The sequence below is a fragment of the Cherax quadricarinatus genome, chromosome 10 (genome assembly GCF_038502225.1).
Source record: "Cherax quadricarinatus isolate ZL_2023a chromosome 10, ASM3850222v1, whole genome shotgun sequence".
Taxonomy (NCBI): Eukaryota; Metazoa; Arthropoda; class Malacostraca; order Decapoda; family Parastacidae; genus Cherax; species Cherax quadricarinatus.
Genome location: NC_091301.1, coordinates 41,205,508 through 41,228,262, shown reverse-complemented (window position 1 = coordinate 41,228,262; position 22,755 = coordinate 41,205,508). Strand labels below are relative to the sequence as shown.

At 42.5% G+C, this 22,755-nt stretch overlaps 1 protein-coding gene across 1 annotated transcript in view; it reads left to right on the top strand.

Annotated features, from left to right (window-relative positions):
• The window catches only part of LOC128687811 (uncharacterized), an 834,709-nt gene that overhangs the window by 747,945 nt on the left and 64,009 nt on the right, over window positions 1–22,755 (top strand). The window lies entirely within an intron of this gene.

Here is a 22,755-nt window from a genome sequence, read left to right as displayed (position 1 = left end):
CGGTGACTTATTTTGTTTCAGTCGGTCTATCTGCTTCACAACCATTTCACTAGTGACTGTGATGTTACATAATTTATCTTCTGATCCACTATAAAAATTAATTACCGGAATATTATTAGTGTCTTCCTGTGTAAAAACCGAGAGAAAATAATTATTTAAAATGGAGCACATTTCATTCTCTTTGTCAGTAAGATGCCCATAGTTATTTTTAAGGGGACCTATCTTATCTCTGACTTTTGTTCTATAGACCTGTTCTATAGATCTTGCATACAGTAAAGAAAGAATCCAACAATATGGCATTTTTCACAATACAGAAAGTGCCCAAAGTATACCCGTTTCCCTAAGAAAAATTAAGTAAAAAACTATCCCAATTGATGAATAGGAGACTAAGTGTCCATTAAAAGAGAAGAGATTAATTTGTAAGTGTATATCAGGTGTTTATCAGTGTATATCAGATGTTTATCAGTGTATATCAGATGTTTATCAGTGTATATCAGATGTTTATCAGTGTATATCAGATGTTTATCAGTGTATATCAGATGTTTATCAGTGTATATCACCAGTTTGTTCATATTAAAAGATGTAAAGAAAGAGATCATAAAGACTAAATGCTACTACGAAATTAAAGAAATATAAGTGAATTAAAGATTAACCCAGGATTGTAGATGAATGGTTCAGAGAAACATTTCATTAAAGATACCCAGGTGTTCCACATGTGTCTAATTTATCAAAGATTAATTCAAAAAGAATTCTTTCAAGTGAACAGGACAAAGATCAGGAAAAAATAAGGCGCTCTGAAAGTGTTGTTAATTTACTGATAAAGGGCAAGAAATGTGTTCTCTTTACAGTACTTATTTCTTGTCAGCATTCACACGAGAAGACATAAATGATATCCAGCAATTAATTATACAGAATATGAGGAAAACAGAAGACTATTGCTATCAAGAGGGACATTGGTGTCAAACAAGTAGTCAGATTGAAACAAGTTCCTGAGCCCCGACGAACTGTTTTCAAGGTTGCTAAGGGATGCAAGATGGAACTTAGCCGCTAACAAGTGTGATCAACACAACAGTTCAAACTGGTGTTGTGCCCTGGATGGGGAAGATGGCTAATGTAATTTCTATCTTGAAATCAGGGGATAAATCAACTCCATCATATTACCGCCCATTAACTCTGACGTCAATAGTAGATGGCTGAGAAAGTTGTATTAAGCAAGTCCATGGTCGACAGGAATATAATTGAATCATGTTTTATAAAAAGTAGTTGTGAAAATAATATGAATATTTCACTAGGTTTATATAAATTAGATTCATTTATAATTAATACAATTTGGAAAGAATTTAATAATACAGTAAACAAATAATAAATCTTAATTCTTGGGTAGAATACTAGGATTAGGCAAATATTTTGTTAGTGGGATGGAATGTTAAGAATCTGCCTAGTATGGGCCAACAGGCCTGCTGCGGTGTTCCTTTTTTCTCATGAGTCGGTTGTCGTCATGCGTCAGGTGTTTCTTTGTTGTGGGATATGATGGTGAGGTGTAGTCTTGACCCTTTATATGCCTTCCTTTGATGTACTGTTTTTATAGTTCCTTGATAATGTGAGAAGTCACGAAAGCGCTTGGAATTTCGCTATTTTTTCACAGTGCTTCTTTTGCATATTCTGATATCACCTGTTTACTGTGATATTATTGCACACACACACACACACATACACACACACACACACACACACACACACACACACACACACACACACACACACACACACACGCGCACGCACACACACACACACACACACACACACACACACACACACACACACACACGTAATGGGCGATTTCAACCACAGGGAGATCGACTGGGAAAACCTGGAGCCACATGGGGGTCCCGAAACATGGAGAGCCAAGATGATGGATGTGGTACTTGAAAACCTCATGCATCAACATGTCAGGGACACAACCAGAGAGAGAGGGGAGGATGAGCCAGCAAGACTGGATCTTGTGTTCACCCTGAGCAGTTCAGACATCGAGGACATCACTTACGAGAGGCCCCTTGGAGCTAGCGATCATGTGGTTCTGAGTTTTGACTATATAGTAGAGTTACAAGTGGAGAAGGTAACAGGAACTGAAGGGGACAGGCCAAACTATAAAAGGGGGGACTACACAGGTATGAGAAACTTCCTGCAGGAGGTTCAGTGGGACAGAGAAATGGTAAGAAAATCAGTAAACGAGATGATGGAATATGTGGCAACAAAGTGCAAGGAGGCAGAGGAAAGTTTTGTTCCCAAGGGAAACAGAAATAATAGGAAGACCAAAACGAGTCCTTAGTTTACCCGAAGGTGTAGGGAGGCAAAAACTAAGTGCAACAGAGAATGGAAAAGGTACAGGAGGCATAGGACCCAGGAAAACAAGGAGATTAGTAGAAGAGCCAGAAACGAGTATGCGCAGATAAGGAGGGAGGCCCAGCGACAGTATGAAAACGACATAGCATCGAAAGTCAAATCTGACCCGAAACTGCTGTATAGCCACATTAGGAGGAAGACAACAGTCAAGGACCAGGTGATAAGGCTGAGGAAAGAAGGTGGAGAACTCACAAGAAACGATCAAGAGGTATGTGAGGAGCTCAACACGAGATTTAAGGAAGTATTTACAGTAGAGACAGGAAGGACTCTGGGGGGACAGACCAGATGGGGACACCAACAAGGAATACACCAACAAGTGTTGGACGACATACATACAGATGAGGAGGTGAAGAAACTGCTAAGGGACATCGATACCTCAAAGGCAATGGGACCGGACAACATCTCTCCATGGGTCCTTAGAGAGGGAGCAGATATGTTGTGCATACCACTTACCACAATCTTCAACACATCCCTGGAAACTGGGCAACTACCTGAGGTATGGAAGACGGCAAATGTAGTTCCCATTTTCAAAAAAGGAGACAGAAAAGAGGCACTAAACTATAGACCTGTGTCATTGACGTGTATAGTATGCAAAATTATGGAGAAGATTATCAGGAGGAGAGTGGTGGAGCACCTGGAACGGAACAGGAGTATAAATGCCAACCAGCACGGATTCACGGAAGGCAAATCCTGTGTCACAAACCTTCTGGAGTTTTATGATAAAATAACAGAAGTAAGACAAGAGAGAGAGGGGTGGGTTGATTGCATCTTCTTGGACTGCAAGAAGGCCTTTGACACAGTTCCTCACAAGAGATTAGTGCAGAAGCTAGAGCATCAGGCGCATATAACAGGAAGGGCACTGCAATGGATCAGAGAATACCTGACAGGGAGGCAACAACGAGTCATGGTACGTAATGATGTATCACAGAGGGCACCTGTGACGAGCGGGGTCCCACAGGGGTCGGTCCTAGGACCAGTGCTATTTTTGGTATATGTGAACGACATGACGGAAGGGTTAGACTCAGAAGTGTCCCTGTTTGCAGATGATGTGAAGTTAATGAGGAGAATTAAATCTGATGAGGACCAGGCAGGACTTCAAAGAGACCTGGACAGACTGGACACCTGGTCCAGCAAATGGCTTCTCGAATTTAATCCTGCCAAATGCAAAGTCATGAAGATAGGGGAAGGGCACAGAAGACCACAGACAGAGTATAGGCTAGGTGGCCAAAGACTGCAAACCTCACTCAAGGAGAAAGATCTTGGGGTGAGTATAACACCGAGCATGTCTCCGGAAGCACACATCAATCAGATAACTGCTGCAGCATATGGGCGCCTGGCAAACCTGAGAACAGCATTCCGACACCTTAGTAAGGAATCATTCAAGACACTGTACACCGTGTATGTCAGGCCCATACTGGAGTATGCAGCACCTGTTTGGAACCCGCACTTGATAAAGCACGTCAAGAAACTAGAGAAAGTACAAAGGTTTGCAACAAGGTTAGTTCCAGAGCTAAGGGGAATGTCCTATGAAGAAAGATTAAGGGAAATCGGCCTGACGACACTGGAGGACAGGAGGGTCAGGGGAGACATGATAACGACATATAAAATACTGCGTGGAATAGACAAGGTGGACAAGGACAGGATGTTCCAGGGAGGAGACACAGAAACAAGAGGCCACAATTGGAAGTTGAAGACACAAATGAGTCAGAGAGATAGTAGGAAGTATTTCTTCAGTCATAGAGTTGTAAGGCAGTGGAATAGCCTAGAAAATGACGTAGTGGAGGCAGGAACCATACACAGTTTTAAGACGAGGTTTGATAAAGCTCATGGAGCGGGGAGAGAGAGGGTCTAGTAGCAACCGGTGAAGAGGCGGGGCCAGGAGCTAGGACTCGACCCCTGCAACCACAAATAGGTGAGTACAAATAGGTGAGTACACACACACACGCACGCACACACACACACACACACACACACACACACACACACACACACACACACACACACACACACACACACACACACACTGCAACAAGGCTAGTTCCAGAGCTCAGGGGAATGCCGTACGAGGAAAGGTTGAGGGAAATCGGACTGACGACACTGGAGGACAGAATGGTCAGGAGAGACATGATACGACATACAAGATACTGCGGGGAATAGACAAGGTAGACAGAGACAGGATGTTCCAGAGAGGGGACACAGAAACAAGGGGTCATAATTGGAAGCTGAAGACTCAGACGAATCACAGGGACGTTAGGAAGTATTTCTTCAGTCATAGAGTCGTCAGGAAGTGGAATAACCTAGCAAGTGAAGTAGTGGAGGCAGGAACCATACATAGTTTTAAGAAGAGGTATGACAAAGCTCAGGAAGCAGAGAGGGAGAGGACCTAGTAGCGATCAGTGAAGAGGCGGGGCCAGGAGCTAAGTCTCGACCCCTGCAACCACAATTAGGTGAGCACACACACACACACACACACACACACTCACACTCACACTCACACTCACACTCACACACACACACACACACACACACACGCACGCACACACACACACACACACACACACACACACACACACACACACACACACACACACATGGCGAGGTGTCAGAGTGGGCACCTGTGACCAGCGGGGTCCCGCAGGGGTCAGTCCTAGGACCAGTGCTGTTTCTGGTATTTGTGAACGACATGACGGAAGGAATAGACTCTGAGGTGTCCCTGTTTGCAGATGACGTGAAGTTGATGAGAAGAATTAACTCGATCGAAGACCAGGCAGAACTACAAAGGGATCTAGACAGGCTGCAGACCTGGTCCAGCAATTGGCTCCTGGAGTTCAATCCCACCAAGTGCAAAGTCATGAAGATTGGGGAAGGGCAAAGAAGGCCGCAGACGGAGTACAGTCTAGGGGGTCAGAGACTACAAACCTCACTCAAGGAAAAAGATCTTGGGGTGAGTATAACACCAGGCACATCTCCTGAAGCGCACATCAACCAAATAACTGCTGCAGCATATGGGCGCCTAGCAAACCTCAGAACAGCATTCCGACATCTTAATAAGGAATCATTCAGGACCCTGTACACCGTGTATGTTAGGCCCATATTGGAGTATGCGGCACCAGTTTGGAACCCACACCTTGCCAAGCAAGTGAAGAAACTAGAGAAAGTGCAAAGGTTTGCAACAAGACTAGTCCCAGAGCTAAGAGGTATGTCCTACGAGGAGAGGTTAAGGGAAATCAACCTGACGACACTGGAGGACAGGAGGGATAGGGGGGACATGATAACGACATTCAAAATACTGAGAGGAATTGACAAGGTGGACAAAGACAGGATGTTCCAGAGATTGGACACAGTAACAAGGGGACACAGTTGGAAGCTGAAGACACAGATGAATCACAGGGATGTTAGGAAGTATTTCTTCAGCCACAGAGTAGTCAGTAAGTGGAATAGTTTGGGAAGCGATGTAGTGGAGGCAGGATCCATACATAGCTTTAAGCAGAGGTATGATAAAGCTCACGGCTCAGGGAGAGTGACCTAGTAGCGATCAGTGAAGGGGCGGGGCCAGGAGCTCGGACTCAACCCCGCAACCTCAACTAGGTGAGTACACAACACACACAACACACACAACACACACAACACACACACACACACACACACACACACACACACACACACACACACACACACACACACACATGTATGTATATATATATATATATATATATATATATATATATATATATATATATATATATATATATATATATATATATATATATAATGGGATCCACCTCTGGTGCAAATTGTGGGACCCATAGCCTCTGGGAAGTGGATAAAAAGGCTTCAAGGAAGAATACTTGGATTTCTTCTTGAAGCTATTAGAATATTCCACATATTCCACCTCCCCAACCACCCCACAACTGGCGCCCTCCCACCCTCACGATGTCAGCAATGTCACAAGAAGTGCCGGGCTCCCAGGAATCTCCATGACAGAGCCAACGCTGTGGAATCCGTCCACGAGGCATCTGCCAGGTGTGCCACAGGGAATGTGCACTAAGTCTCTCAAGTGGCAACATCCGTGGACGCAATGGATGTCTAGGCTCCAAGGAGGGCTCGAAATGGGAACAACCAACAGCCCCTCCCATCAGACAGAGCTGACAGCTACCCTGACTTCACCTCTACAGAGGACCTAAAATCTGCAATCAAATTAACATCCACCAGGACGCTGACAGAAATCCCCAAAGCAGCTCGCCCTCAAGCTGCTAGCAAATTCGCTGACCTCTTGAAGAAAGTCAACGATTCTCCTACAAACAACGGATCCTGGCACAACCTACTGCTATTTGCCAATGCCTATTTGGCTGTCCAACTAGCAACATATATTAGGGTAATAAATGCATTCCCTAGAGATGACAACCTCGTCTGTCTCCCCTTTAGGGTGACAAACGCCCGTCGGGCGAATACCAACAACAGGACACCTGACACCTCAAAAATCAGAACTCAAATTAGCAAAAATATAGAAGAGGGTAATACTATTGGGACACTGAGGCTTATAGCCAGTGAGGATACCATCGCTCCTAAGAACATTACAGCACAAGCCTTGAAGGACAAACATCCACCCAGGACTCCCAGTACCAACATTGACCTCCCTGTCATTTTAGCAGATGAAGAACATCTAACCTTACAGGATGCTGATGTGTATAAAGCTGCTAAGTCATTTCCACAGGGCTCAGCAGGAGTTTTCACCGGTTCAAGGCCACAACACTTAAAACAAATGCTCAATCCAGCACTTGATGTTTCAGAGAGGTTGCTGTGTGAATTAACTTAATTTTCCAATGTGTGCCTGGCTGGCAGTGTCCCGGAGGCCATTAGACCCATTTTCTTTGGTGCCTCACTATGTTTACATTGCAGTGGGCAACACCCTTCGGCGCCTATTCGCCAAGGCTGCAGTAAGAATGATGAGTCAAGAGGCTGCCGCAATATTGAAACCAACTCAGCTCGGTTTTGGTGTTCAACAAGGCTGTGAAGCAGCTGCCCACGCAGCACAAGTATACATCAACAACATGTCCGATTAAAAAGCCTGGATCAAATTGAACTTTGCCAACGCATTCAACTTATTCAGGAGGGATGCTGCTCTCCAAGCAGTTTCTAGGCACTTCCCTTCCCTCTGTCCCTTCATAGAGTCGTATTATAGCGTGACTTCTAAACTATTGTTTAGGGACCATGAAATTGACTGGTGTGAGGGTGTGCAACAGGGGGACCCTCTTGCCCCCCTTTCTGTTCTATTTGGTCATCAAGGAAGTTACAGAAGTGCTCTGCAGTGAGCTCAGTATCTGGTTCTTGGATGATGGTACCCTAGCTGGCACTACAGAATCTCTCCTAGAGGACATCAGAAAAATTAAAGACATGCGAGAGATCCTGGGCCTTTCTTTAAACCCCAACAAATGTGAAATAGTTTTTGCCAATCGACAGATGATCCAGAATATTAGTGCTGTTTTGCCAGGAGCACGAGCCATTGATCCAGCCAACATCATTCTCCTTGGTGCTCCTCTTGGGCCCAATGCCATCGATTTGATCGTAGAAAAAAAAAAATCTCAGTTCTCGGGACCATTGAAGGCAGGATGAAAGACATCGATACGCATGATGCCTTCTACCCACTCACCAGGTGCTTGTCAATCCCAAAACTTACCTACTTCCTGAGATGCTCCCCAGCCTTCAACAGTCCGAAACTCAAGGAATATGACTTCTTAAGATCATGCTAGAGAGTATTGAATCTTTCCCTCGAAGACGGACAGTGGGTGCAAGCCTCACTTCGTCAGGAATACAGGACCCTAGCTACGCCAGTGTCATCACTAAATGGGAGAGACTGACTGCTCCAGCACCAAAACCAAGTGCAGCACTAGCCTACAAACAGTCAAGTTGGCATGGCCCCATCGCTAAAAAGGTGCTTTCCAACATTCTTAGGGCTGTAACATCAGACGGGGAGACTGCCCATCTCCAAGCTGTGAGTGCTCATCACTCCGGGGACTTTCTCCAAACAGTTCCCATTTCGGCATTGGGAACACGCCTTGACCCTAAGACCCTCCGTATTGCAGTGGCTCTCCGCTTTTCTGCCAATTCACACGGAATATACGTGTATTTGCGACGATGCACAAGCCAGCCAATATGGTCTACATTGTCTAAACTATTCCAAAACCAAGGCTGGCATGCAAGACACAATGAAGTCAACGACATCATAAAGTGAACCCTTGCTACAGCTGGATGCCCAGCCGAGAAAGAGAGCCCCGATCACTAGCAGCCGACAATACCCACAACCCAGCAAACTGCCCTGATGGGACCGCCATATATCCTTGGAAGAATGGCAAGGTCTTAGCGTGGGACTATACCTGTGTATCGATGCTGGCTGACACCTACATCCATCACAGTGTCAGGAGACAGGGAGGAACTGCTCATAGGCAAGTACAGGGACATAGGCCAACAGTATCAATTTGTTCCAGCGAGATCAGAGACCTTGGGATCATTGAGAAAAAAAATGCCACATGTTTCCTTAAAGAACTGGGTTCCAGACTCATCGACACCACGAGGGACGCAAGGGCAGTCACTTTTATGTTCCAGGGCCTCAGCATGGCCATCCAGAGGGGAAATGCATACTGCATACTGGGCTTACATCCGGCTTCGGAGGAGCTGGAGGAAATTCTTAATCTTTGATATATTGTACCAATGTATTCATGTTTGTTTTCTATCAGTGTATTCTGTCTATTAATAAAGTTCATATAGAAAATAGGGGGTGGTAGGAGAAGAAAATATTCAAACAACTTCGGGGAGAACATTGAGTTTTCCATAAAGTACGTTTATTGTCTTCTCTGGAGATGAGGGTACCCAGTAAAGTTCTAGAAGTGGTACCTCCCTATGGGTTCGAGTCCTCGGCTAGCAGCAGTGGTGTTATTGATTAAATATCACTCGTTCGTGGTTACAGTAATATATATTCTGCTCCTGGAGGCTAGAACACCAAACGGGGAGCAGAATGAAATTAGCTCAGAGGCACCCACACAACCGTGGGTAAAACACCTAGCTTTGCTGGGTGCGTGATTCTTGCAGGATTGAGTGGTCCTGTGGGTCAGAGCATCATGTGATTTTCGCTCACCATGAGGCGGGCCAAAACGACGTGAGTTCGAGTCCTCGGCTAGTCGCAGTGTTGTTATTGATCAATACGACTCGTTCATGGTTACAATAATATAAAATACTCCTTGTTGGGCTAGTACACCAAACAGGGAGTAGAATGAAATTAGCTCAGAGGCACCCACACCACCACATGTCCTCGGACCAAGGGTGACACACCTAGCTTGGTTGGTTGCTTGGTTCTTGTAGGATTTGGTGGTCCTGTGGGTTAGAGCGTCATGTGATTTTCGTTCACCATGAGGCGGGCCAAAACATCATGGGTTCGAGTCCTTGGCTAGTCGCAGTGTTATTGATATATATATATGTATATATATATATATATATATATATATATATATATATATATATATATATATATATATATATATATATATATGTCGTGCTGAATTGGCAGAACTTGCGATCTTGGATTAAATAGCAACGTTCATCTTGCCATATAGGACAAGTGAAAATTTGTGTATGCAATAATTTCGCCAAAATCATTCTGAACCTAACGAGAAAAATATATTTCACTGTGTTTGTTTAGTATTAAATTATTGTAAACAAATTTAAAATATATTTAGTTGGGTTTAGGCTAAAATAAATTGTGCTTGTTATAATAAGGTTAGGTAAGTTTTCTAAATTCCTTTCGTTGCAAAGTTATAAATTTTTACATCAACATTAATTTAAAAAAAATATATCTTTAAACGTATAAGAGAAAATTTTAGAAAGGACTTAATTTTAAATGAGTTCTTGCTAATTGACCAGTTTTACATATTCGGCACGACATACATACATACATATATATATATATATATATATATATATATATATATATATATATATATATATATATATATATATATATATATATATATATATATATATGCAAGGAATTCGCGAGAGCAGGCGAAATATACACAAACACTGATCTCAGGCTGAAGGAGACTCGAACCTTAGGACAAGGTACGCAGTGCTTTACCAATCTACCCACACTGGACAATACCTTGGCGTGTAGCATGCGCTACACGTTTGATCCAAGGCAGCCAGCTTTCAGGGAGAAGGCTTACAGCTTTTTCATCTCATCCCCTGCATGCATCAGCCTTACTAGAGATTTGAACAATGCAAGGAATTCGCGAGAGCAGGCGAAGTATACACAAACACTGATCTCTGGATATATATATATATATATATATATATATATATATATATATATATATATATATATATATATATATATACATATATATACATACATATATACTTGACAGTTTTATAGTCCAGAGTATTGTTCATAATCTTAAAGGTAAAAATATTTAAAAAAAAATGCGGTGTGTTCTTTGTCAAACGATCAATTTGACTTGATGCCGGACAGGTGTACGGGTGGGACAGGTGTACGGGTGGGACAGGTTTTTTGGAGGCGTTGTTACCTTCTCTGAGTGACGTGTCATCTCAATGTTTAACATTTAAAATGTGCTTCTCTTGCCTCATAAGAACATAAGAACATAAGAAAGGAGGAACACTGCAGGAGGCCTGCTGGCCCATACTAGGCAGGTCCTTTACAATTCATCCCACTAACAAAACATTTGCCCAACCCAATTTTCAATGCCACCCAAGAAATAAGCTCTGATGTGAAAGTCCCACTCAAATCCAACCCCTCCCACTCATGTACTTATCCAACCTAGATTTGAAACTAGCCAAAGTCCCAGCCTCAATAACCCAACTAGGTAGACTGTTCCACTCATCAACTACCCTATTTCCAAACCAATACTTTCCTATGTCCTTTCTAAATCTAAACTTATCTAATTTAAATCCATTACTGCACGTTCTCTCTTGGAGAGACATCCTCAAGACCTTATTAATATCCCCTTTATTAATACCTATCTTCCACTTATACACTTCGATCAGGTCTCCCCTCATTCTTCGTCTAACAAGTGAATGTAACTTAAGAGTCTTCAATCTTTCTTCATAAGGAAGATTTCTGATGCTATGTATTAATTTAGTCATCCTACGCTGAATGTTTTCTAACGAATTTATGTCCATTTTGTAATACGGAGACAAGAACTGAGCTGCATAATCAAGGTGAGGCCTTACTAATGATGTATAAAGCTGCAGTATGACCTCTGGACTTCTGTTGCTTACACTTCTTGATATAAATCCCAGTAATCTATTAGCCTTATTACGTACGCTTAGGCATTGCTGTCTTGGTTTAAGGTTGCTGCTCACCATAACCCCCAAGTCCTTTTCGCAATCTGTATGGCTAAGTTCTACATCATTTAATTTATAAGTACTAGGGTTATGGGCACTGCCAAGCTTCAGAACCTTGCATTTATCTACATTGAACTGCATCTGCCACTTTTCTGACCAAGAAAAGAGTTTGTTTAAATCCTCCTGAAGTTCCCTAACATCTACGTTTGAATCAATTATCCTACCTATCTTTGTGTCATCGGCGAATTTGCTCATATCACTAGTAATTCCCTCATCAAGATCATTGATATATATTATAAACAACAACGGGCCCAAGACTGATCCCTGTGGAACGCCACTTGTTACAGATCCCCACTCGGATTTAACCCCATTTATGGACACTCTCTGCTTCCTGTCAGTGAGCCATGACTCGATCCACGAGAGCACTTTTCCCCCACTGCCATGAGCTGTCACTTTCTTTAACAGTCTATGGTGCGGAACTCTATCAAAAGCCTTACTAAAATCTAAGTAAATAATATCAAATTCTTTATTGTGGTCAACAGCCTCAAAAGCTTTACTGAAGAAAGTTAATAAATTAGACAAGACCGGCCTCTTGTGAATCCATGCTGAGTATCATTAATCAAGCTATGCTTGATAAATTAGACACATGTGCAACTCTTGGGTATCTTTATTGAGGAAACGTTTCGCCACACAGTGACTTCATCAGTCCATACATAGGAGAAACTTGAAGAACAGGAGGAGAATGAGGTAATCAGTCCCTCAACCTTGAGTCGATGTGTTCAGTCCATCAATCTTGAGTAGAATACGGCAGATGAGCGGAGAAGCAGCTTATAAACCGTATGGCAGGAGAGGTGCAGCAGTCATAGGTGGTGGTACATTTGTTCAATGTGGAAGTAGGTTGTGCCCAAGAATTAGGCAAGCGAAGAATTCCTAAGTATTAAGATCCCAAGAAGTTGCAGTGTCTGACAGGTTTGTAGATGAATGGTTCAGAGAACCGACATGTTGATAAATTTGACACATGTATGGACTGATGAAGCCACTGTGTGGCGAAACGTTTCCTCAATAAAGATACCCAAGAGTTGCACATGTGTCTAATTTATCAACATGTCGGTTCTCTGAACCATTCATCTACAAACCTGTCAGACACTGCAACTTCTTGGGATCTTAATACTTAGGAATTCTTCGCTTGCCTAATTCTTGGGCACAACCTACTTCCACATTGAACAAATGTAACACCACCTATGACTGCTGCACCTCTCCTGCCATACGGTTTATAAGCTGCTTCTCCGCTCATCTGCCGTATTCTACTCAAGATTGATGGACTGAACACATCGACTCAAGGTTGAGGGACTGATTACCTCATTCTCCTCCTGTTCTTCAAGTTTCTCCTATGTATGGACTGATGAAGCCACTGAGTGGCGAAACGTTTCCTCAATAAAGATACCCAAGAGTTGCACATGTGTCTAATTTATCAACATGTCGGTTCTCTGAACCATTCATCTACAAACCTGTCAGACACTGCAACTTCTTGGGATCTTAATACTTAGGAATTCTTCGCTTGCCTAATTCTTGGGCACAACCTACTTCCACATTGAACAAATGTAACACCACCTATGACTGCTGCACCTCTCCTGCCATACGGTTTATAAGCTGCTTCTCCGCTCATCTGCCGTATTCTACTCAAGATTGATGGACTGAACACATCGACTCAAGGTTGAGGGACTGATTACCTCATTCTCCTCCTGTTCTTCAAGTTTCTCCTATGTATGGACTGATGAAGCCACTGTGTGGCGAAACGTTTCCTCAATAAAGATACCCAAGAGTTGCACATGTGTCTAATTTATCAACATGTCGGTTCTCTGAACCATTCATCTACAAACCTGTCAGACACTGCAACTTCTTGGGATCTTAATACTTAGGAATTCTTCGCTTGCCTAATTCTTGGGCACAACCTACTTCCACATTGAACAAATGTAACACCACCTATGACTGCTGCACCTCTCCTGCCATACGGTTTATAAGCTGCTTCTCCGCTCATCTGCCGTATTCTACTCAAGATTGATGGACTGAACACATCGACTCAAGGTTGAGGGACTGATTACCTCATTCTCCTCCTGTTCTTCAAGTTTCTCCTATGTATGGACTGATGAAGCCACTGTGTGGCGAAACGTTTCCTCAATAAAGATACCCAAGAGTTGCACATGTGTCTAATTTATCAACATGTCGGTTCTCTGAACCATTCATCTACAAACCTGTCAGACACTGCAACTTCTTGGGATCTTAATACTTAGGAATTCTTCGCTTGCCTAATTCTTGGGCACAACCTACTTCCACATTGAACAAATGTAACACCACCTATGACTGCTGCACCTCTCCTGCCATACGGTTTATAAGCTGCTTCTCCGCTCATCTGCCGTATTCTACTCAAGATTGATGGACTGAACACATCGACTCAAGGTTGAGGGACTGATTACCTCATTCTCCTCCTGTTCTTCAAGTTTCTCTTATGTATGGACTGATGAAGCCACTGTGTGGCGAAACGTTTCCTCAATAAAGATACCCAAGAGTTGCACATGTGTCTAATTTATCAACATGTCGGTTCTCTGAACCATTCATCTACAAGCTATGCTTATCGAGATGGCTTCTTATAATCTCAGCTATAATTGACTCTAGTAATTTGCCTACAATTGAGGTCAGGCTTATTGGGCGGTAATTTGACGGTAACGACTTGTCCCCTGTTTTAAAAATAGGAGTTACATTAGCCATCTTCCACATATCAGACACTACACCTGTTTGAAGAGATAAATTAAAAATATTAGTTAATGGTTCAGAGAGTTCCATTTTGCATTCCTTAAGAACCCTTGAAAAAACCTCATCAGGACCCGGCGACTTATTTTGCTTCAGTCTGTCTATCTGCCTCACAACCATCTCACTAGTGACTGTGATGTTACATAATTTATCTTCTTCTAGCCCACTGTAAAAATTAATTACTGGAATATTGTTAGTGTCTTCCTGTGTAAAAACTGAGAGAAAATAATTATTTAAAATCAAGCACATTTCATTCTCATTGTCAGTAAGGTGCCCTTAGTTATTTTTAAGGGGACCTATCTTATCTCTAACTTTTGTTCTATAGACCTGGAAAAAACTTTTTGGGTTAGTTTTTGAATCCCTAGCAACTTTAATTTCATAGTCCCTTTTAGCTTTTCTTATCCCCTTTTTAATGTCCCTCTTAATGTCAATATACTGATTCATAAGATGACCCTCACCTCTTTTGATACGCCTATAAATTCCTTTCTTATGCCCTAGTAGATATTTGAGCCTATTATTCATCCATTTTGGGTCATTTCTATTTGATCTAATTTCTTTATATGGGATAAACGCTCTTTGAGCAGCATGTATAGTGTTCAGAAAACTGTCATATTGATAGCTCTCTTCGTTACCCCAGTCAACAGATGATAAGTGTTCTCTAAGCCCATCGTAATCTGCTAAGCGAAAATCTGGGACTGTTACTGAGTTATCGCTACTATCGTACTTCCATTCAATGCTAAATGTAATTGATTTGTGGTCGCTAGCACCCAGTTCCTCTGAAATTTCTAAATTATTAACAAGGGATTCATTGTTTGCCATAACTAAGTCAAGCAGGTTATTTCCCCTTGTAGGTTCTGTCACAAACTGCTTCAAAAAACAATCCTGAAATACTTCTAAGAAGTCGTACGATTCTAAATTCCCAGTCAAGAAATTCCAATCAACATGACTAAAGTTAAAGTCTCCTAGAATTACTACATTATCGTGCCTTGTGGCCTTAACAATTTCCTCCCATAGTAGTTTCCCTTGGTCCCTATCTAAGTTAGGGGGACGGTATATCACTCCTAAAATCAGTTTTTCATGCCCCTCTGAAAATTCTATCCAAACAGACTCTGTATGTGTTACTTCAGACTTAATACCCGTTTTTATGCAACAGTTCAAGCGATCTCGGACTTACAATGCCACCCCACCCCCCCTCCCAATACTTCTATCTTCTTGGAACAATTTAAAACCCTGAATATGACATTCCGCAGGCATGTCCCGACTTTTTGAATTAAACCACGTCTCAGTTAAGGCAAATACATCAATGTTACCTACACTAGCAACTAATCTCAACTCGTCCATCTTATTCCTAGCACTACGGCAATTAGCATAATAAACATTGAAAGACTCTCCTTTCTCTTTACCCTTCCTGCTCATTTCTATTTTTCTACTAAACCTATTACTGTCCTTATCACCCAAGGTCCCTGGCTTTTCAATATCTATCTCGTTCTTATTATTACTAGTTCCCCTAGAACTCGTAATATTACTACACTGGGACTTCACTGTTTTCCTGCCAAAAACCCATACCACTAACTATTCCTAGTTTAAAGTCCTAACTGCTCCCTCCACTCCCTCCACTCCTCTTCCTATTCTTCTGAAAATGTGTGTGAACAGACGATAGCTCTCAGGTTTTATTTCCTATTTTCATCGCGTTATTTTTACATGCAATCAGGCGTTTTATTATGAGCATAGTAAGGTGAAGAGTCCGGTGTGTTATGTTGAAGATGACTCAGACTAACGACAGGTTGGACGTCTATATAGCTGAGAAAAGGACGGATTCGACAAAGGTCCTGGCTATCTTGGGCCAGTAGGCCTAAACATTGATTACTGATACGGAGAAATTTATTTAAAAAGGTACCTGAGCAGACACTAGGACATAAATATGCCCTAGAATTTGTACAAGTGTGAAGAATTACATGTGCAACAATTGGGTATCTTCATTACGTAGACGTTTTGCCAACTGATGGCTTTATCAATTACAATACAGGGATAAAAACAGAAAACTGAATGGGTTGAGGATGAAGTAATCAGTCCCCCAGCCTAGGAGCAGGTGTTTAGTACCGTAGTCATGATGAATCTCAAGCAGAGGCAGAAAGTAGCGAGCTTATATACCGGAGTCAGCTGTGTTGCAGCAGACGAAGGCATTGTCGAATGGCGTCTTGGTACAGAGGACAACTCCACAACTACACCTGACCCAACTCTTAGGCATGACCTACTTCTACTGGGGCATCCCTCATACCAGTGAGAGTACCTTCGTATGCTGCAAATCATATAATTCCAGTAATTAAGAAATGAAGTTGTGAAATATGTCCTCTGTACCAAGAACGTAGATAAATGGTTCAGAGAACCGACAAGTTGATAAATTAGTTGATACAGGGAATTCTTTGCTTGTCTAAGCCTATAGGAATAATGTACTTCCCCCTATGGATTTGTCTAAGGTGACACCGCCTACGACTGCTTTACCTCAACTGTCTGCAATGTAAAAATGCCCCTTCGCTCATATGCTGTATTCTTATTAAGATTAATGGACTGATTACATCGACTCCAGGCTGAGAGAGTGTTTACTTCAAACTACTGATCATCACCATTCTTTGTATAGGACTGATAAAGATGCTGTATAGCCATTTGTTTCCACAATATAGATACCCAAGTGGTGCACATATGTTTAATTTATAGTATCAAGAATGGTTGGATTCCAGAGGTACTTGTCTAGCATGGGCCAGTAGGCTTGTTGCAGAGCTCCTCAGTTCTTGCCTGTTTTCTTCTGATGAGTCCTGTTCCCTGCAACATCATAGAGATCTTCCACCTCGCCTTCGACGTTATTTAAGACTCCAGTGTCATGTTTCAACTTCATATTGCTTCGACCATAGAGATCGCTGAGGGAACTGACCACCTCAAATACTCTTTCTCCAAGGTTGATGGCATGATTACATCATTATTATTTTGCTACTACACCTGCTGCCTCTGTATTTGACTGAAGTCTACTGTGTAGGTGAAACGTTTCAACAAAACACCCAACTGTTGCACATGTTCATCAATTTGTTGGTATTTTATACCATTTTCAATATGACGACTGTTGTTTAGCTTTCAGTGGTGTACGCTAAAGGGCCTGGTGGAGTTGTACTGGTGATGCAACAGCAATCACAGGCAAGGTCACCGGTGGATGATTACAGTGAGTGGGCAGTAACAGGGAACTGTTTAAATGTAGCCCTGGTAATAATAGCTCATAGGTTATAAACACAATGTATCTTTATAAACACTAGGAAACACACAGTGTATCTTTATAAACACTAGGAAACACACACTGTATCTCTATAAACACTAGGAATTTATTTTAAACCTTACTATATTTGGATTAACGTATAGTATTTTCTGTCATATAAGGCGCACGATCATATGAGACATATAAGACTATGTTTCCCGACAGTTATAATGTAATGTTAGTAAACAACTGCTGAAGTGTAACCCAGAGCCTACCCTTGACTCTGACCTTGAGCATATAAGGCGCAAGCTGATTTTCCAAGACTTTTTGTCGGAAAAAGTGCGCCTTATATGCCGGAAAATACGGTATCTTTAACTGGTATGGTACGAGTGATATGAAGCTTTAATGACCCCATTGCAGTTAATAAACAATAAACCTAACGAACAATCAATATCAATATGGTCACAGTAACTTGACTGGTGATGACATAGACAAACAAGATGCCCCATGAAGATATCGTCTAAATTAATAACTATGCAGATGTGCTAAGGATGGATATACGATTTTGATTACAGTTGGTGCAACAGTTAGGAATCTTTATTCCATAGTCTGAAACATTGTTCCAGTCTGTGGAGCAAAGCTCTTCTCCTGGCTGAGGGACTGACCACCTCGAAACTGTGTCTTCAAGGGTGATGGACTGATTACATCGTCTTCATATCTCTATTGCTTCTGCTACTCTTCTGTACTCGACTGAAGAAGCCTACTCTGTAGGCGTCTCGGAATAAAGATACCTACCTGTTGCAGATGTGTCTTGCTTATTCACAGTTGGCGTTCACAAGGTTTCTAGATGAAATGGCATTCATCCAGGAAAATGTCAGAAGTATAGAGATAAGTAATGGCAGGTTATGCTGTACATAAAGGTCCAGAGGTCCCACAGTTACGCTAATAAGAGAGAAATACTCTTTTACATTGCGTTAATGTTAGTTACGAATGGTAGATTAGTGTGGTTGGTTGGTTATGTGATGGTAGATTAGTGTAGGTGGTTGATATGTGATGGTATCTTAGTGTAGGTGGTTGTTATGTGATGGTAGATTAGTGTGGGTGGTTATGTGATGGTAGATTAGTGTAGGTGGTTGATATGTGATGGTAGATTAGTGTAGGTGGTTATGTGATGGTAGATTAGTGTAGGTGATTGTTATGTGATGGTAGATTAGTGTAGGCGGTTGGTATGTGATGGTAGATTATTGTAGGTGGTTGATATGTGATGGTAGATTAGTGTAGGTGGTTGTTATGTGATGATAGATTAGTGTGGGTGGTTGATATGTGATGGTAGATTAGTGTAGGTGGTTGTTATGTGATGGTAGATTAGTGTGGGTGGTTGGTATGTGATGGTAGATAAGTGTAGGTGGTTGGTATGTGATGGTAGATTAGTGTAGGTGGTTGGTATGTGATGGTAGATTAGTGTAGGTGGTTGTTATGTGATGGTAGATTAGTGTAGGTGGTTGGTATGTGATGGTAGATTAGTGTAGGTGGTTGGTATGGAACTTACACAAAATTTGTGTTCTTTCATATGTATGTACCAGCAGTGAGTACAAACGAAATGTGTAATTATTGTTTTGGCAAATTTTCTCGTTTTTTCTTGAGTAATGTTAAACGGAGTAGAGAGGAATTTTGAAATTCGCAGTAGAGATTTACAATGTAGAGTGTATTCCCGTGATAATAGATGCTACTCGTCAGAGCTAGGAAAGTTGCTCAAGACATGTATGGTGTGCAAAATGAAGTGAGTCGCAGCTAAGTGGTGGCGTGTTTGACCCACATACTAAGGACCCCGGTTAAATTCCAGGCATGTTGGGGACGTGGGTCAGTACTGTCCTAGCAGTACACAGTTACCTGGCTGTCAACTGACGATTTGCCGGTCGCATCCAGTGGTGGGTTTCCGACTGCCCTCCCTTTTGTCCACCGGGGTGGCTTGGTAGATGTGAGATTGCTATCCCAGATTGCTGGTTTACTGGCTTGAAGGGTAGGGTATGGCACGAGTTCCATGCCACATCTCCACTACAGGCTGTACTGAGGTTGTCCTCTTGGGCACGGAATGGGAGATTTGTAATCCTTTCACCCTAGGAGCTACCCCTCCATGCTCCCCCTCTTTTTCTTTTTTTTTCTTTTCTTTATTTTATCTTAAAAACAAAAGAAAAGAGTGACCTAACCACGGACTCGCAGGTCCATGAACTTCCTTCTCCTGGGCCCCTTCCTGTAGCAGCACCCTCTGATGACCCTGTCTTGTTACCGAACCATTCCTCGGACCTTTCTACAGCCCCTGTATCTTCTTCGGGTGACATTTTGTTCCACACTCCAGATACAGACGCTCGGCGTGACTCCTTTGACACCTCCAACCTCTGCACGTCTTTAACTATGCTTCCGGCCTCTCCCCATATGGTGCGATGGTTTTTGGATCCCGTTCCCACCTCAAAACGGACCACCTCTGGTCCTGTATCTCAACGACAACGACCTTCTTCTGATGACATTATTTCGACTGATTCTCATTCTCCTCAGAAAAAAGCCAACACAATCACTTTCTTTACATATTATGCAGTATAGTACACAATGGACGAAGATTTCACTCTACAACTGACATCTTCTGAATATCTTTCTGATCATAGTATCAGCAAGGCGCTCCTACGCTATGTTGGTCGTAATATTCCGTTTCAAGCTGTCAAGAGCGGTGCATGCATCGTCGCAGTACAGAATGCTAGCCAAGCTCACGATCTTTCTCTCCTTCCAACCATAGATGGCATTCCTGTGACAGATGAAAAATATCAGTCTCTCAATTTTTGCAGTGGTACCATCATTCTATCACATACCATTGTTCAACGTTATTTCCAGACATGTGGTGATGACATTCTGGAACAGCTTGAGCTCCAAGTCCTCCCGATCATTAAAGTATACACGTATGTACTGCCTGTCCGCGGGCGGAGACGCTACTTCTGCAATGAAGCTCGCTTAACTTTTGAATGCCGTGAGCTTCCATCTTCAGTTTATATTGCGGGACACTGTTTACAAGTCCGACAGGTGACCTCTACACCACAACAGTGTAGAAATTGCTGGCAGTTTGGCACTCCGGCAAAATATTGCAGATCCATGGCTGAATGCCCAGTCTGTGGTGCCAATGACCATACCAAGACATCTTGTGGCCTACCTCCCTCCTGCCTTAATTGTCATGAACCTCATCCATCTTTTTCTCGTCGTTGCCAGGTTTACTTAAACGAACGTGAAATCCTTTGTCTCAAAGAGACTGAAGGCTTTACTTACACCATGGCAGTCTCTCATCTACGCCTCCAGGGGAGACTTCCCTGTATTTCTCATTTTCGAGTTACTAAGAGACCTCCAACCTCTGGGGTCCCATTTCCCTCTGCCTACCCTGCAATCACACCTTCCACAGTCACCTTTGTATCTAACTCTTTTACAATCCTGGACTCCGAAGTCCCTACCTCATCACCCTCTATTGTTCTCCAATCTTCATGTCACACGCAAGCTTCTATGTCTACAAGACCTCGCACAACAGCTCCTCCCCATCGCCTTTCTACTTCTTCAAAGTCCAACAAATCCCGAAGTGTAAATTTCTTTCATTTCCAGTCTCGGTACCTGGATCTTTACCCCATACTCGTTCTGTTGCGAGTGTGGAGGTCCATCCTCCCCCTCGTACAGTACTTTCATTTTCTGTTCCCTCGTAAGCTTCTGAAGTTACTTCTAACCTCTCGCCCTCTCCACGTTGGTAAATTCCGTTTTCGCCCCGATCTTTATTCACCCTCATCCTTCTATCTCCAGTATCATCCCACATACAAAGTCCTTGTCCTCTGAAACAACTGAAGCTATCTCCGACTACATTGTGGAGACTAAACCATTGATGGACACCGATCCACATCCTGTCGATCCTCTTCTCTCTTCTCCATCTGGAAATATAAACACTTAAGCAGTATAATGTGATCCTTTATTGACAACGTTTCGCCCATGCAGTGGGCTTTATTAAGTCACAGATCTGTTTGTGACTTGATAAAGCCCACTGTGATGGACCCTCCTTTAACCCAGACTCTCTCGTTGACTTTTTGACAGCAACTTATTTACTGCACAAACTTTGATGATGATGCCTCTAATACTCCTCACAGCCCTTTCTACCTCTCCCTCTTGCTATCCTCTACCCCTGCACTATCCCCTGCATAACCTAATAATAATAATTCCTCTCCCTCTTGCTACCCAATACCCCTGCACCCTTTCCCTTTCCCTCCAACCTTGCCTAGGATGACCCATACCCGCCTTCCTTCCACTACAGATTTATATGTCCTTTGGATAATACTCCTCCTCAGCCCTCTGGATAATACTTTTAAAAACCTCGTACCTCCTTCTAATCTCCAGTTTACGGATTCTCTGCATAATATTCACACCACACATTGACCTTAGGATATCTCCACTGCCTCCAGCCTTCCTCTTGTTGCAACATTCACCACCCATGCTTCACACCCTTTATAAGAACCTTTCCTCCTTGCTTCCTCGGATAACGTTCGTTGTCTCCACAGACGTTTTAGTGCTCCACTCACCTTTTTCCTCCTCATCAATTCTGTAATTCACCTCATCTTTCATAGACCCTATCTGTTGAAAAGTCTACTCCCAAATACCAGAATACATTCACTTCCTCCATACTTCCTCCCTCCAATTTGATATCCAATCTTTCACTACCTAAATTTTTTGGTTATCCTCATCACCATGCTCTTTCCTATGTTCACCTTTATTTCCTTCTTTTACATGCCCTTCCAAACAACCTCTGCAACTTCTCTTCGAATCTCCCAAGAGCACATTGTCATCATCTAAAAGCAACTGTGACAACTCCCACTTTGTGTTAAATTCTCTCCATCTCTTAATCCCACACCTATTGCCATCACCCGAGCATTCATTTC